The 16,066-nt window shown below is 43.8% G+C and overlaps 1 long non-coding RNA gene across 2 annotated transcripts in view; it reads left to right on the forward strand.

Annotated features, from left to right (window-relative positions):
- The window catches only part of LOC123861064 (uncharacterized), a 121,906-nt gene that overhangs the window by 72,340 nt on the left and 33,500 nt on the right, over window positions 1-16,066 (forward strand). For both annotated transcript variants that reach the window (XR_010404977.1, XR_010404978.1), the window contains exon 3: window positions 15,362-15,523. This is a non-coding gene — a long non-coding RNA (uncharacterized LOC123861064). The remainder of the gene's footprint in view (window positions 1-15,361; window positions 15,524-16,066) is intronic.

Raw genomic sequence — 16,066 nt, forward strand, 5'->3', positions numbered from 1 at the left:
GAAAACGCTTTCTAAGCTACCCAAAGCTCCCACGACAATAACGAGATTAGAGGACGGTCTGCAGGCTGACCTTGGAAGATTTGGAAACTCCTAAGTCCTGTCCTGGATGCACCTGGAGATCTTCAGGGTCTCCCTCTCCTAACGAAAAGAATCCCTTATTCTTGACCATTTTTGTTGTAGGTACCTTATTTTCTCCCACTTATGCATATGGGGCTGACTTTGTTATTTTACTTTTCTGTCAGTGGGTGCATGTGGAAATTTGTAGAATCCCACGAGTTTAGATTTGAGGACACACACTGGAGATCATGCCTCATCCCCCCTCTCCCTGCACCAGTGAACCCCTTTACATCATGCTTGCTAGATGGCTGACCATCCAACCCGTAGCTTGACTAGTTCATTGACCTGGTGTTCGCTACTCCCTCCCACTCCACACCGCTCACCCCATGCTTTCCAACAAGCCACGCATCTGTCCTTTCTGGTGCTCTCCTATACACTGAGCTAGGATGTGCTCCTTGATAAATACACCCGCTGGATCCTGCCAGGACTCCCGGAACAACACAGAGGTAGCCTCTTATTGGCTCTGCTATGTATTCACAGGGCGATTTGGGGTGAGTTACTTAATCTTTTGTACCTCTGTTTCCCCTTCTGTAAAACAAGGGTGATAATGGTACCCACCTGATAGGATTCTTGGGGGGGATATGCCTTCTTCATATATTCTTCGTAGGTGCATATGCCTAGAATAGTGTCTGGCACATGATAAACACTCCCTGGTGCTCATCATGTTATCTCCCCTGTGCTGTGATCAGCGCTGTGTGGTTGCTATTGCTCTTATCTGACATCATGTTACAATGTTATCATATATTAGTGCTAATATAATTGATAAGGGAAATCTGTGTCCTAAGATGCCCGACCGAGCCAGCGAGAGAGAGTCCCAGTCCTTGCCCTGGGGCTCTTCCGGGTCCTTCTCCCTGCCCCGCTTCACACGCCAGAAGTGCCAAGTATGCGGAAATAGAGGTATATAAATTACCCCCCTTGTTTGTGCTCAGGGCTCAGACCTTTGGAGATCACTCTCCTTTGAGCCCTCCTGTGTTAAGTAAACCTCCTACCCTCCAAGATCTCCAAGTGCCGCTTCGTTCTTCCGTCGGGCGATCCAGTCTAGGTTCCATAACATTATCACTTTTATTATCACCTGACAGCGGTGAATAGAGTGTGAATAGATATATTCTGTGGCCTGTTATACTAGCCTCCTCGTGTCCTTCATGTGGGTAAGCAGGTAAGAATATCTGCCTTAGGTTGTAACCTCCTAAGAGTGAGGAGTCTTGCATGGGCATGTGCCCCACAGGGACCTCTGCAACTGGGGACAAGCATCACTCCCTTCATTCCGCCCCTCATCCACAGACCTCCTCATGTCCTTAGAGGGTAAAGGGTGAATTAGGAGGATGAAAAGGACAGTGGAGGACCCTTACTTAGAAATTCTGCCTTCAGAACTGGAGGTGAGACCATTTCTGCTGTCTCACAAAAGAAAAGGGGAAATGAACATGTATTAAGGACCCATGTTGAGGCTGCGTGGTAGAAACGTTCACATCTGTACTGCATTGAATCCTCCCAGCAACCCGGTAAGGTAGGATAAGGTAGGGTAAGGGAGGGAACTGGGCCTCCGAGAGTTTTAGAACCTTGTTCAAGGTCAGGGATGAGCTCCATAATCAGGTCATCAGATTCCAAAGCCCACCTGTCAGGGGAAGTCTGAGGTGCAAACACGGGGCCGAATCTTGAGCTATGTCTGCCATGCTTGCTTTACATCATGCTTGTTAGATGGCTGACCATCCAACCCGTAGCTTGACTAGTTCATTGACCTGGTGTTCGCTACTCCCTCCCACTCCACACCGCTCACTCCATGCTTTCCAACAAGCCATGCATCTGTCCTTTCTGGTGCTCTCCTATACACTGAGCTAGGATGTCTTTCCTTGATAAATACACCCGCTGGATCCTGCCAGGATCCTGCCAGCTCCTATTTATGTAAGAGGCTGAGTGCAAGTTAAATATTTAGACAAAGTTTAAAAGAGGGAAAAAAGTCTGCTTATAGGGGCACTTATGTAAACCAACACAAGAGATGCAAGGTATTTAAATCAGCACGAGGTTGACCCAAAACTGGAATTCAAGGTTGTATGGACCAATCCTCAGTAGAAACTTTACAGTCTTATTTACCTTGACTGAGAAATGTTTGGAGGAATTTCCTCCACGTCGGGAACCGTTTCTCATTGACTGGCTGTGCGTGCTGTGCTAAAATGCCCGCTAGCTCCTCGGAGATCTTCACCAAAGCTGGCTCCTGCAGAAACAAATTAAATAGAACCACAAGCAATTTTACTACAGAAATGAAAACTGCTTGTGGAGTGATTAAAAACCAGGCCTCCAACAGGCAAAAAAAATGTGGTTACTGTTTACCCAGAGTCAGAAAGCCATTTTGAAATTTTTCTCTAATTTTCCAAGCATTTCAGTTTTCATATTTCAATGTGATTTGTCCCCTAAATATTGCTGCTAGTCGTGCCTATTGTCTCCGAAGGGCAGCCTTCTGTCTGGACATCAGGAAATCCAGCTGCAGACCCACTGCTGCTGACCAGCTGAGTGTCCTTGGGCAATGGGCCTCTCCACTCTGGGCCTCAGTTTCCTTTTATTGTAAGTAGGGGTTCATTACCTTGTCCCTAAGATCCTTCAGCCTGGAACATTTTTTTATTCTATGACACTAACTGGGCTAACTCTGGGAGAAATTATGGAGTTGGAAGGGTCTTTCTTTGGCACCTCCATCTTTTTAAGCTGTGTCCTTTCCCCCTTATTGGGGAGCCTCCACATCCTAGAGCCATGGGATCAAAGCCTTAAACTTCAGGATGATGCTGTAAAGGTGGGATTATAGGTGGGAGCAGGTTGGAAGAGTGAGATGGGGAGGGGGGCTATCATTCCCCACTAGGTCACAGCCTCATCTGACTAGACCGAAGACAAGCCCCCCTACCATTATCAGACAACCCAAACCACAGCCCTTGTCAAAATGAAAACAGCCAGAAATCCCCTAAAGAATAAGATGCCTAACTTTTTGATATAAAAAGCCTCAGGTTGCCAGGGCCCCCTTTTTTTTCTGGATAGTCTTAGTAGACTCTAAAAATTTTCAAATAGAAGCCACCTCTTCAGATTTTATTTCTGGCAGAAGTAGGGCAGGGCACTAGATATAAAACCATTTGATGGGCAGTATTCATATTCAAAATATGGCACACTGACAAGAAAAACTCGGGCTTCCTTGGGGTTGCTGGGGACCCTCTGGATCTACGTGTGAGTGCTCAGTAATTTGGAAGAATTGGAAAAGAACCCACTGCTTTGGTGAGTGAGGTTGAAAGGAATCTTAGAAGTAATCTGTATACTCATTTATTTTCAACTTCCCTGACATTAAAAAAGTGCCTGTCCTGCCCCCACTGCCCCCCACCCCCAGCTCCTCGGGATATCTGTTTCATTCCGGGTCCAGAAAATCTATAATAGAAGACAGATGTCTGAGAATATACTCTAGGCAGGTCCAAATCATCTGAATAATTTCCGAAATATTCAGAAAATCCTGGTGGGAGAGTCTCATTAGTTAGCCTAGTAAGTGCTTGACATACAAAACAAAAATGCCAATGAGAAAGAGAGTGCCTGGCCAGCATGTTCAGGATGAATCGCTGTGCATCGGCTGGAGGTCTGTTCAAAAGGGTTGGGGAAGCTGGCTCAGGCCATGAACCTTTGCCCTGGGAGGTGGAACATATTTACGACCACTGGGCTGTACACTGTAAAATGTTAAAGACGGTAAATTTTATGTTATATATATTTACCACAATAAAAGCAATGGGAGGAAAAATGACAAAATGTCAGGCCTTCGTTTTAAGTAGCTGCACTAGGGGAAAAGGGTGTCTGTGTGTTTTAGGGGGTGGAGATGGAGCGGAGTCAGTGAAGGAATAGGTGGAAACCTTGCTATCTAAATCTTGAAACTAGATCTCCATCAACTTGAGGATCAAGCTGAGACTCCCCAGACAACACATGAAGAGGGGCCACTGTGACTTGGCCTGTGATTCCTAATGTAGCCTCACCACTCTCCTCTCCAGCTCCCAGCCTCGCCCCAACCTCCCCTGGTTAAGTGTCTTTCCTCAGCCTGCCTTCCTCTACTTCCTCCCCTGGCTGCCTCCTCCTGCTTCTGAGTTAGTCCCGGTCACACCTCCCCCAGGAAACCTTCTGGGTCACCAACTGGGTATCCTTTCTCTGTCTCTCCAGCTCCGTGGGGGCTCCCTCATGGTGAGTGGCTTTTGAGGTCATTTGCCCCAGTGCTCTGCACAGGGAACACTAAATGTGGAATGAATCATGGACCCAGCCTCAAACAGCTGAAGTTCCAGAATAAGGGAAAATGTGAAACCTCTCAACAGGCCTCCCTCCTTGATGCCTCAGAACCACCTGGGGGGATGACCACTTAAGAACCACCAATGCTTCCTGGGTGGATTTTATGGGATTCCCTGCCTCTGAGGGGCATTGGGAAGATAAATGAGGTGACATTTATGAAGTGCCACCTCGGATGCAACACGCTATGAGAGGGCCAATAATTAACTGGTAGGGCGGAGGCTTGTGTGAGGCATCTGGACACTGTGCCAAGCGGCCGCCGCCGCCTCTGCTCACACAGCCAGCCGTTCTGCCCGATCCGCAGCATTTACACTGTGCACAGAGCCACAGCAAGGGGGTAAATTTCCTAGAGGAAAGTCTGCTGCAGGAATCTGGAGGATGAATCGCGTCCCGTCATGAGAAGTACACAGCTAAAGGCACTGGTGGGGTGATGTTCGCTAGGGGATGCTGGGGCACATGGAGGCAGCTTGGGGCCATGATTAACTCTCTAAGAAAAAGATACGGGTTGGAATAAGGGGGAGGTATTAACTATTCCATAAATTTATTTAGAAAGCTTCTTTTTTTTTTAGACTTCAACTTATTTATTATTATTATTTTTAAGACTCCATTCATTTACTTGAGAGAGAGAATGAGAGAGAGCACATGAGGGGGGGAGGGTCAGAGGGAGAAGCAGACACCCCGCTGAGCAGGGAGCCCGATGTGGGACTCGATCCCGGGACTCCAGGATCATGACCTGAGCCGAAGGCAGCCGCCCAACCAACTGAGCCACCCAGGCGCCCGACTTCAACTTATTTTATTTTATTTTTTTTTTGATGTAGTGTTCCATGATTCATTGTTTGCGTATAACACCCAGTGCTCCATTCAGTACGTGCCCTCTTTAATACCTATCACCAGGCTAACTCATCCTCCCACCCCCCTCCCCTCTAGAACCCTTGGTTTGTTTCTCAGGGTCCATAGTCTCTCATGGTTCGTCTCCCCCTCTGATTTCCCCCCCTTCATTTTTCCCTTCCTGCTATCTTCTTCTTCTTCTTTTTTTTTTTTTAACATATAATGTATTATTTGTTTCAGAGGTACAGGTCTGTGATTCAACAGTCTTACACAATTCAGAGCGCTCACCATAGCACATACCCTCCCCAGTGTCTATCACCCAGCCACCCCATCCCTCCCACCCCCCACCACTCCAGCAACCCTTAGTTTGTTTCTTGAGATTAAGAATTCCTCATATCAGTGAGATCATATGATACATGTCTTTCTCTGATTGACTTATTTCGCTCAGCATAATACCCTCCAGTTCCATCCACGTCGCTGCAAATGGCAAGATTTCATTCCTTTTGATGGCTGCATAATATTCCATTGTATATATATACACCACATCTTCCTTATCCATTCATCTGTCGATGGACATCTTGGCTCTTTCCATAGTTAGGATCCAACAGTACTTTAAAGGATTATTCACCACGACCAAGTGGGATTTATCCCTGGGCTGCAAGGTTGGTTCAACATCCACAAATCAATCAATATGATACAATACATTAATAAAAGAAAGAACAAGAACCATATGATCCTCTCAATAGATGTAGAAAAAGCATTTGACAAAGTACAGCATCCTTTCTTGATCAAAACTCTTCAGAGTATAGGGATAGAGGGTACATACCTCAATATCATAAAAGCCATCTATGAAAAGCCCACAACAAATATCATTCTCAATGGGGAAAAACTGAGAGCTTTCCCCCTAAGGTCAGGAACGCGGCAGGGATGTCCACTATCACCACTGCTATTCAACACAGTACTAGAGGTCCTAGCCTCAGCAGTCAGACAACAAAAAGAAATAAAAGGCATCTGAATCGGCAAAGAAGAAGTCAAACTCTCACTCTTTGCAGATGATATGATACTTTATGTGGAAAACCCCAAAGACTCCACCCCAAAACTGCTAGAACTCATACAGGAATTCAGTAAAGTGCCAGGATATAAAATCAATGCACAGAAATCCTATACACCAACAACAAGACAGAAGAAAGAGAAATTAAGGAGTTGATCCCATTTACAATTGCACCCAAAACCATAAGATACCTAGGAATAAATCTAACCAAAGAGGCAAAGGATCTGTACTCAGAAAACTATAAAATACTCATGAAAGAAATTGAGGAAGACACAAAGAAATGGAAAAACGTTCCATGCTCATGGATCGGAAGAACAAATATTGTGAAGATGTCAATGCTACCTAGAGCAATCTACACATTTAATGCAATCCCCATCCAAATACCATCTACTTTTTTCAAAGAAATGGAACAAATAATCCTAAAATTTGTATGGAACCAGAAAAGACCCCGCATAGCCAGAGGAATATTGAAAAAGAAAAGCAAAGCTGGTGGCATCACAATTCCGTACTTCAAGCTCTATTTTGAAAGCTTCTGATGGGAAACAGGAGGAGTATACTAAGAACGGCCTTAGTACCAATGCAAAGAGAATTGTCACCCCACCCCTACCACACTGAACCAAACCGTACAAGCCCAGAAGGACCTGCAGCTCACATATTCAAGAAAAGGCAGCAAACTGACGTTCCATATAAGAGCTCTGTTTTATCTCCGCCACTCCCACAAACAACACTCCACAGCACAGTTTCTGCTGGGGGCTCGGAAGCTGCCTGTGCACGGGTGGGTGAGGCCAGAGCTCAGAGCCAGGTGCAGAGGACTCCATCAGAGCTGTGGCAAGACAACCTAAGAGCACCCTCTTCTTGGGAGCAACAAGGGCTCAATGGCCACAAAGGGCCGTCTGACATCAGATGCCAGTTCTCAGTGTTGGAGGGGCAGTTTCTGTTCTCTAGTGTGTATCGTTTTGCACAGTTCAAACACAATTACCACACCTTTACAGGCAGATGCTGGTAAGGGAAGATCTGTAGCAATTCAGGCTTATTCCCTTCAAAATGAACTCGAGGACACCCAGGCACCTGAGCACACCTATGCGCATAACCACGTCGGACAAACACCTAGGTTCATGGGAATGGTCAAAATCATATACGTAAAATACTTCCCTTTGTCAGAGTAGGCTCACACTCATGAGCTCTTTCGGTCCCTACAGTAACACTCTGAGGTAGGCCTGCACGGTATCCTGTCCCCTGCTTTACAAATGGGAGGTGGAGGCTCCTAGAATGAAGAGGCTTGTGTTGTCAGATTCTGTTACTGGGTGATGTTTAACACATGACTAAAGACAGAAAAAAATGGGAGATTGTGGGAATAAGTGCTAGTTTGCTTTCTTTGCCCCCTTTTTGCCCTCCCAAAGTGTGTCTCTATAGGAGTGTGTGTGTGTGTATTTATGCATATACATAAGATGTCTGTTACAAGCCAGCAATGGGGGGGCGGGCATCTTCTCCATCCTACAAGCTTGTGAAGTGAGTAGTTAGAAGGTTTCACTTCAGTCAGTCACATCAAGGTGGTAGACTACCCAGGCAGTGCTTCAGAGGTCCCATCACCCATGCGCAGTAGATTATTTAGAGCTAACAACTCTGGGGGTGTGGGAAGGAAAGTATGTACCTTGTGGGTGACAAATGGATGTTAGAAAAATCCACTTTAATTTTTGGGAAAAAAATCAGAATTCCAGCTTTTTCTTCCATCATGACTGCGCTGGCTCTGCCAACACACATTAGCTGCTGGCCTCTGTGGAGTGAGAGCTCTAGAGCGGCTCCCATCCAGGAGAAACTTCGGCCCCATCTTTGCCACTGCACAGGCTTGTCACCCTTTCTTCAGTGCCCACATGTACCCCCAGAGTGCACTGATGATAGTCAGTAATCATGACCTTGGGAGGTTCCAAGATACCTGCAGAGCACAGGGCCCAGGGCCTCCTTCTGCCCGACGAAGGCAACCTAGAGAGTCTTGTCTATCAAGCATGGACCTTGCCTCTCAGCCCACTCTCTTTTTCTATCAAGAAAGTATAAATTTGAAGGGAGAGATATTTGACTGAAGGAAATTCATGATCTCTCAGGGGAAGCCACTAGCATATCCAATTTAATACTGCCCTCAATGACTAAAGCTACTTCAAACTCCAGAGAGTTAACTTTCCCAGGTAAATTCTGGGTGTGTGTGTGTGTGTGTGTGTGTGTGTGTTGGGGAGGATGGGAGAGGAGAAAGAAGGAATACAAATTAGAATGCTCTAAATATCAATCCCACCAAAACTCACTTTACTTTAGAAGCTTCTTTGCTAGATCTGCAGTGGTAGATTAAGGAAAATAACTTCTTGGCTAATCACCTCCAATCTCTCACATCACACATTGGTGGTGTTCAAAAGAGAAACCAAGGGACCCGCTTTATGAAGATTTCTGATATCCCTAAATGCAGGAATGGAGGGTGGCATAAGGTCAGAAGGGCAGGACAGCGACCTGAAAAGCTAAGCAAGACTGTCAGTGTTGAAAGGGGCCATATGGATCGTCTAAGTCAAATGCCTCATATCACAGAGAGGGGATGGGACCCTGCACTCGCTCAGTGAGACTGCAGCTCTCTGGCTGCCTCTGACTCCCGGGTGAGTCTTCTTCACCAGCCCTGCTGCCTCCTTCAGAGAGTAAAGTGTGGGCACCATGAAAGGTGCTCAGGATTTGAATTGGCTGGTGGCACAAAGATGGAGAGAAGGGAGGGATTCCAAATTTGAGGGCGAACGTAGAAAGGTTGCTTTGCTGTGCACAGGATGCATTTACCACGGTAGTCATTTTTTAGGTAAAATAATAGCTCTCACTTACTGAAAGCTTACCATGTGGCAGGCCTGCACCAGAGATTTTTTATATTTATGATCTCAAAGCCAGTCGGAGTAGATATTATCATTGCCATTTCATGTCACACAGCCATGAAGTAGCAAACTGGGATTCAAATCCAGTTGCTACCAGTATGCCATAGTGCAATGGGATCTGTTTCTGTAACTACTATCAGCGGGCATCAATAGTCAGTCTGGGTCAGATTAGATCATCCACATGTGACGCTAAGGCTGTGCTGTCAAATGAATGAAAAAGTGGCAGAGTGGACATCTGTTGTGGACCACCCAGCAACTTTGTCCCCTTGTTCAGGGTAACGATGTCCCAAACTCCCTTCAGGAACTGCCCCTACCTCATTCTTAGCTGTACAAGTTGATTGAGAGTGGCTCACCCTCAACTGCAATGTTCTTTCTTCCTCCTATTGTCTTGATCAAGGACAAGCTCCAGGAGCTACTGGCAGCCGTCTTGCAGCCCTGCGGACAGCCAGCCAGAGGGTGGAGTAGACATTATGGGCAATGAGGAGGAGAGATGGAGAGTCACCGGGTCCCAGGTGGTATTGAGCCACTGGATTAAGCCTTGTCCAAAGTCAGTCTAATCCTTGGATTTTCAGTTAGCTGAGATAGTCAAGCCATTTTGAGTTGGATTTTCTGTTACTTGAACGTTTAAACATTTTAAGCAGATACAAATGGGTGGGCCAAACCGTGTGCCCACAATCTGTGCTGGGCAAACGTTCTGATCGTCTGTGCTTTGGTTACTCTCATTCTGCAACCAGTAGTGAAGTTTTCACTCATTTCTCTCCATTAAGATCATTAGGAACAGTCCCTCTTTAGAGTGCAAAAATATGCTGAGAAGATGAAGGAAAAATGAAAATGTCTTCAGCAAGTCATAAACTACTTCCCACACCTACTTAAAGTTTAAGAACTGCTTTAATACTCCATGTTTAATTGTTAATTGAGAATTTAAAAATCAAAAATGCCAACTTTGCCTTCGATGAGATGGAAAATTATGCTGCTGTAGAAGGTAACATAATGTAAAACAGCCAACATTACCAAGGCACACAAATGTTTTTGGTATGTAAAATTGCTTTGTAAAATATTTGCTCCATCTGCTGAAAGCGGCAAAGACAATTTTCCCTTGATAGCTAATGGCCCATTTCGGCTGTGTGGCAAGTGATTCGCTGCGGTGGCGGCTCTCATTAAACAGAATGGTGAAAATGCGGTATATAATTCCATACTTATGTAGCGTTATCCACTCGATGCTTCTCGAGGAGTCTGTCCCTCATTATGTAGGCCTCCACGTTGTACCAACATGCAGGCCTAGCAGTTGATTTGACTGGAGAAGCGTTTTGTCCAACTGAGGCACATATGTTGTGCCTCCATTCCAAAGCTCAGCACAACTGCTTCAACCCGACCAGAAACACTAGAGAGGTTCCTTCCCTTTCAACTTTCCAGCACTTAAACTGCTGTTTCTTTTTCCCCTCCTGATAGGGGGCCGTGGTGTTCTTTCTAGGCTCACCCTGTTGTGCTGCATGCTGGGGGTTTCAATAGATCAAGATTAAGCGTTTCTTGAAATTCTTAATTGAACTTTGCACACACACAAAAGCAGGAAATTTGTCCCCCCCCTCACCTAGGGCCCACACTGCCATCCTAAAAAACCAACAAACACTGCCCTTGGTTCCTGGTGCACGTCTGTGATCTCTCTCTCTTTTTTTTTTTTTTTAAAGATTTTATTTATTTATTTGACACAGAGATAGACAGAAGAGCACAAGCAGAGGGAGTGGCAGAGGGAGAGGGAGAAGCAGGCTCTGCACTGAGCAGGGAACCCGATGCGGGACTCGATCCCAGGACCCTGAGATCATGACCTGAGCTGAAGGCAGACGCTTAACCATCTGAGCCACCCAGGCGCCCTGTGATCTCTCTCTTTAAAGGAGTTGTTTACACTACGCTCTGAATTACTCCAACATCTGCTAAAGGAACAATTAAAAATAAATAATCCAGGGTGGTTTAAAAAAAGAAGAATATGTTCATGGTTTGGGAATGGTATTAAAAAGTAGTTACAGCTGCAAGTGGCAGATTTTTAAAAAATATTTTTAATGTGGGAAAATGGGTTTAAAGGGAATGGTATGAAATAGGAGTGACATCAAGTAAATACATGAGTGCTTTAAAGATGATGCCGTCTTTCAAAGCAAAAACCATGCAATTTCAAAATCAACCGCCAGTGGAAACGGCCATAATTATTATTACTGGTAATAGGTCTCTTTCTTACCAGTTAGAGAAATAGCGTTGGTTGAGAAAACTGCATGTGCTAAAAAAAGCTCTTTAACTAGAAATTGAAAACAAAAGAAAACACATGTGCCCTTTGGACTCTGATTTTTCATTCAAGTGGTAGAAGAGGGGGTGAATTTGTGGAATGAAATGAGACACCATCAGGAGGATTTTTATTTTAATTTTATACAAAAGGAACGGGCAAGCAATTTACTTTTCTTAATCAGAGTGAAGAGGCGTACCTTCTTTGGTATTTCCACGTGTACGGATGGATATACTTGAGGCAGATATGGTAGCCTTATGTATTTATTATTGTTCTTTCTACAGACCATGCTGGTGAAAATACCAGGGTAATAAATCAGTGAATTCCAAAAGTGAGGATTTTTTGTTGGGTCTGGTACAATGATAGGAAAGTCCGAGTCTTCTCAAGGGCATCCCTCTCTCACCTGGCGGTACGGAGGACAGACGACCAGAAGCAAATGGTGCAGTCGTAGGCAGAGTAAAACTCATTCTGAATCTTTTCCAAATACCCGTGCCTGCTCTGTGTTTTTCAGCAAAGCAGATATTTCCAAAAGAACTCCAAGGGGGACTTCCCGGATGTGAAAACACTAACCAATTCTCGTTTCTCTCAACTTTTGCTTTATTCCTTCCTTCCACGCTGTTATTGCGAAAAACTGGCAGTTAAATTCAATTGATTCAAAATATTCCGGATCCATATGGCCGCCAACCCTGGAGCTGAGGCGGCCATAGCGCCTCACTGCTGTTCTCAAACATTTGCCTCTCCCCCAGTCCCCAGATGGTGGGAGTAGCATTTAAACCTCCTTTTCTCTGCCTTGTACAATAGACCTTGGCACCATTTCAACTGTTTACTCCGGTAATTAACAGCTCTGATACCACAACAATTACAACTCCTACACTCTCACCACAATAATGCTATGAATTAGTGAGAGCTAATGGCTGGAAGGTAGAGTGTTTCCAGACTGTGAGATCTGTGCATTTTTAGAATAAAATAAAAGGTACAAACAGCACGCTTGCAGTAGACAATGATTACCTAGTAATTAGTTTACACAAAGCTTCCTATTTAATGGCAAAACGCTGTAATTAACGTGTGACAGAAAATCAAAGGGTACTTTGTAAGCATATGAAAAATTAACACTGCAGGCCCATAGCTTTATGTACTGATTAGAAGCATATTAAATCAATAGGACACACAAACCAACAGCTTGTATGGCTGGTTATTATAGGTCCTCGGAAGGGGGACCTGGCTTTCATTTACTCGGAGAGGCAATTTCCCTTCTCCTGTCATCTTCCTCAGGCCCCAGTGAAGTACCTCAAATCCATTCCTGGCAGCTTCGTGAAAATAACCATTGAACTGGAAGAAAACATTCTAAGTCATTCTCAGAGATAAGGAAAAATATGTAAATGATTAAAGCTTTCCAATGATTGTGGTGACGTGCTGATACACTAATTAGAAAAGACACCAACCGGAACCAGAAAATGAAGCAACTGGGTCTCAAGCTTGTGGTCAGAGTAAGCTCTACTTTATCAGGTCAATGCCTCTTTATTCAACATGTAGAAAATGAATATAACTGGAATTATCTTCTATTTTTCAAATGATAAGCAACCAGACTGCTGCCAAGGTTTATTCTTTTAAAGGCATTATCTGGTACATCACTGGGTAGGCACAATTGGGTCAATATTGTATATCTTCAACAGCCACAATCCTATAGAATGATAATTGATGCACAGAATAATATTCTGGAAGCCTACAAGAGGCTAAAGGACCTTCTGAATCACCAAAGGGAGATTAAGATGTATATACTTGTTCAATGTCACAGGCACTTTAATTGTAGTACAATTTTATGGTAATATTGATAATAACAGGTAGCATTTCTTCAAGGCTTATTGTGTGCTAAGTACATTGCTAGCCAATTTACAAGGGTATCTTATTTAATTTTAACCCCCCCCCCCCCACGAGGCAGGTACTAATGTTACCCTCTTTACAGATGAGGAGGTAGAGACCTGGAGAGCGAGAAAGTGATTGTCATGGCTCCCCCCCAGTAACCTTGATGTGCTTGGGCTACAGAACCCCGCAGAGCCAGACCACCTCCTGCTTATCCTGAACGTTCACTTATTCAGACTAGTCTATTCCAACACTCATTCAGCTTAAGAGGGAGTTTACCACGCCAACCTGGAACAGGAGACTAAAAAAACACAAACAAAATATGTGGTTGCGTATCCAAAAAATAAGGTGTGAAATGCCCACCATATTTTTATTGCTACATTTGATCCTGAAGTTTGGCTACTCTGAGCTTTGTGAGAATTTATTTACAGGCTTACTGAAATGATCACGCTACTGTATTAAGTTGAGGAAGGCATTGAAAGTTGGACACCCCCGTGAACGATCAAAGGGTGATATCTAAAATTAACTCTCATCGCCCAACAACATATATGGGTATGTGAGACGGTTGCTTTGCAAAAAACTGGATCCTAGGGACTTCCCCAGGAGGGCTTCAGCTCCTCTGTAGCTCTCTGGTGTGCCCTCCTACCTCTCCGCCCTGCTGCCTTTGGGGGAAATTCCAGTACAAAGGCTACTGTGTTTGGGAATGTTTGTATTTCCCCCATCTCTGTAGAAAGCAGAAAACCTGTCCCTCAGGGCAGTGGGTCACAATGGCAGAGACCTGGGGGAGAACACTGCTCTGGGATTTTCAAACAAGGGGTCTTTTCTAAATGGCCTCACCTCAATGTGGCAAGAACACTGGGCCAGGGGAGTGGATGTGGGTTCCAGGTTAGGCACCATCATTTATAAGCTACATGAACTTGGGCAAGTCACTTAACTACCTAAAGCATTGGCTTCTCCATCTGTAAACAGAATAACAATACTTATCAACGTGGTGTGGAGGTAAATGAGTAGAAACCTCAGGGTTTTTATGAGATTGAATGAAACAGTTCCTGTAAAGGGCTGAAAGGTTTGGCACCACCCAGCTGTTCTACAATGCTAATTATTATTGTTATTATTATTGAGAAATGCAGGGCAATGTCAAGACTATAACAGTGTATATTCATATATCTAAGAAAATGCCTCATCTCATGTATAGGCCAGTATTCTGGCAGTTACTAAATACATAAAGATAATCTAAGAAGTCAAGATTTTAATATATAAAAATAAACAAATATAAAAAACAAATAATCATTCATATGGAATTTAATGACTAGGGAAAATGATTACCCTAGATTTTTCCTTCAGCTAGGAAACCTAGATTTTTTCTTAATACCAAGATGCTGTGTTTTTGATATAAAAGACAAACAATAAATAAGGACGTGAAAAAAGGATCCCTTGCTAGTAACCAAGTAATAGCAATTAGAAGATAACATTTTGACATCTAAAATAAAAGTGCAAACAGTTCATCATATCCAGTGCTGGTAAGATGGTGGCAAAACTTGTATGCTCGTTCTCTACTAGCAGCCTTGGAAATTGGTACTACCTTCTTAGAAAGTAATGGGGCAGCATGTAACAAGAGCCATAAAGCATTCTACTCCCGAGTCTTTCTCTGCAGGAAATAATTCAGCAGAAGTAAAAAGAGATGTACACAAAAACCAAAAATAAAAACAAATCTTTTTGTCCTCACTCTTCCCCCTGCCCCCAAAAAGTGGGAAAGAATATAAATTTTCAAGTTAGTTGAATGGTTTAATATGTTAGAGTAAATCAATACAAGGGAATATTATATAGCCATTGATTGTGACAACTACCTGTAAACATGGAGGATGTTTAGGATCCGATGTTTAAATAGCATATATGCTATTGTTGTAGCTATAAGAAATAAATGTAGCACACTTGAAAATTAATACACAAAAATGAAAACAATTAAGTTTGGGAAAAGTGATGATGTACTTATTTGTTTAAATATTTCCTTAATCTTATTATATTATCATTTAGCTTTTCTAAAAAATTATGTAGTTACAGGGTAATGGTTCTTTGGAGTCACCTAATATACCTGCTGAATTCCACATAAGCACCAAGCTCAGCCATCCTACAGCAGCTCTGTGACCCAGAGGCAAGGGCATCTCAAGAGATGGAGGTCTTCACAATAGAGACATGGAGTTCTAAGGCACTGACTAGGTAGGTGATGGTTCTCCTCTGTAATTTTGTTTGCTGATTTCGTTCTACAAGGAAGCAAAACAACTACTATGGTTTATTCTACTTTTTCTTGGCGTGGATGCCTTGAATTCATATTTTTAATTTTAATTTTAATTTTAATTTTAAGTAGCCTCCATCCCCAATGTAGGGCTTGAACTCATGACCCTGAGATCAAGAGTTGCATGTTCTACCTACTGAGCCAGCCAGGTGCCCCTGTATTTTTAATATTTTTAAAAATAGATTGTTTTCCTTGGTGATCCCCAAATTAATTTCAGACGTCTAACAAAGTACACAAAAGTACAAGTAAACATAAAACTGCTCTTGGGGGGGTGCCTGGGTGGCTCAGTCGTTAAGTGTCTGCCTTTGGCTCAGGTCATGATTCCAGGGTCCTGGGATCGAGTCCCACATCGGGCTCCCTGCTCTGCGGGAAGCCTGCTTCTCCCTCTCCCTTTGCCCCTCTTCCCTGCTTGTGGTCTCTCTCTCTCTCTCAAATAAATAAATAAAATAAAATAAAATAAACCTGCT

This window comes from Mirounga angustirostris, unplaced genomic scaffold (genome assembly GCF_029215605.1).
Source record: "Mirounga angustirostris isolate CCGP_5_RB_7025 unplaced genomic scaffold, mMirAng1.0.hap1 SCAF_9, whole genome shotgun sequence".
Lineage (NCBI taxonomy): Eukaryota > Metazoa > Chordata > Mammalia > Carnivora > Phocidae > Mirounga > Mirounga angustirostris.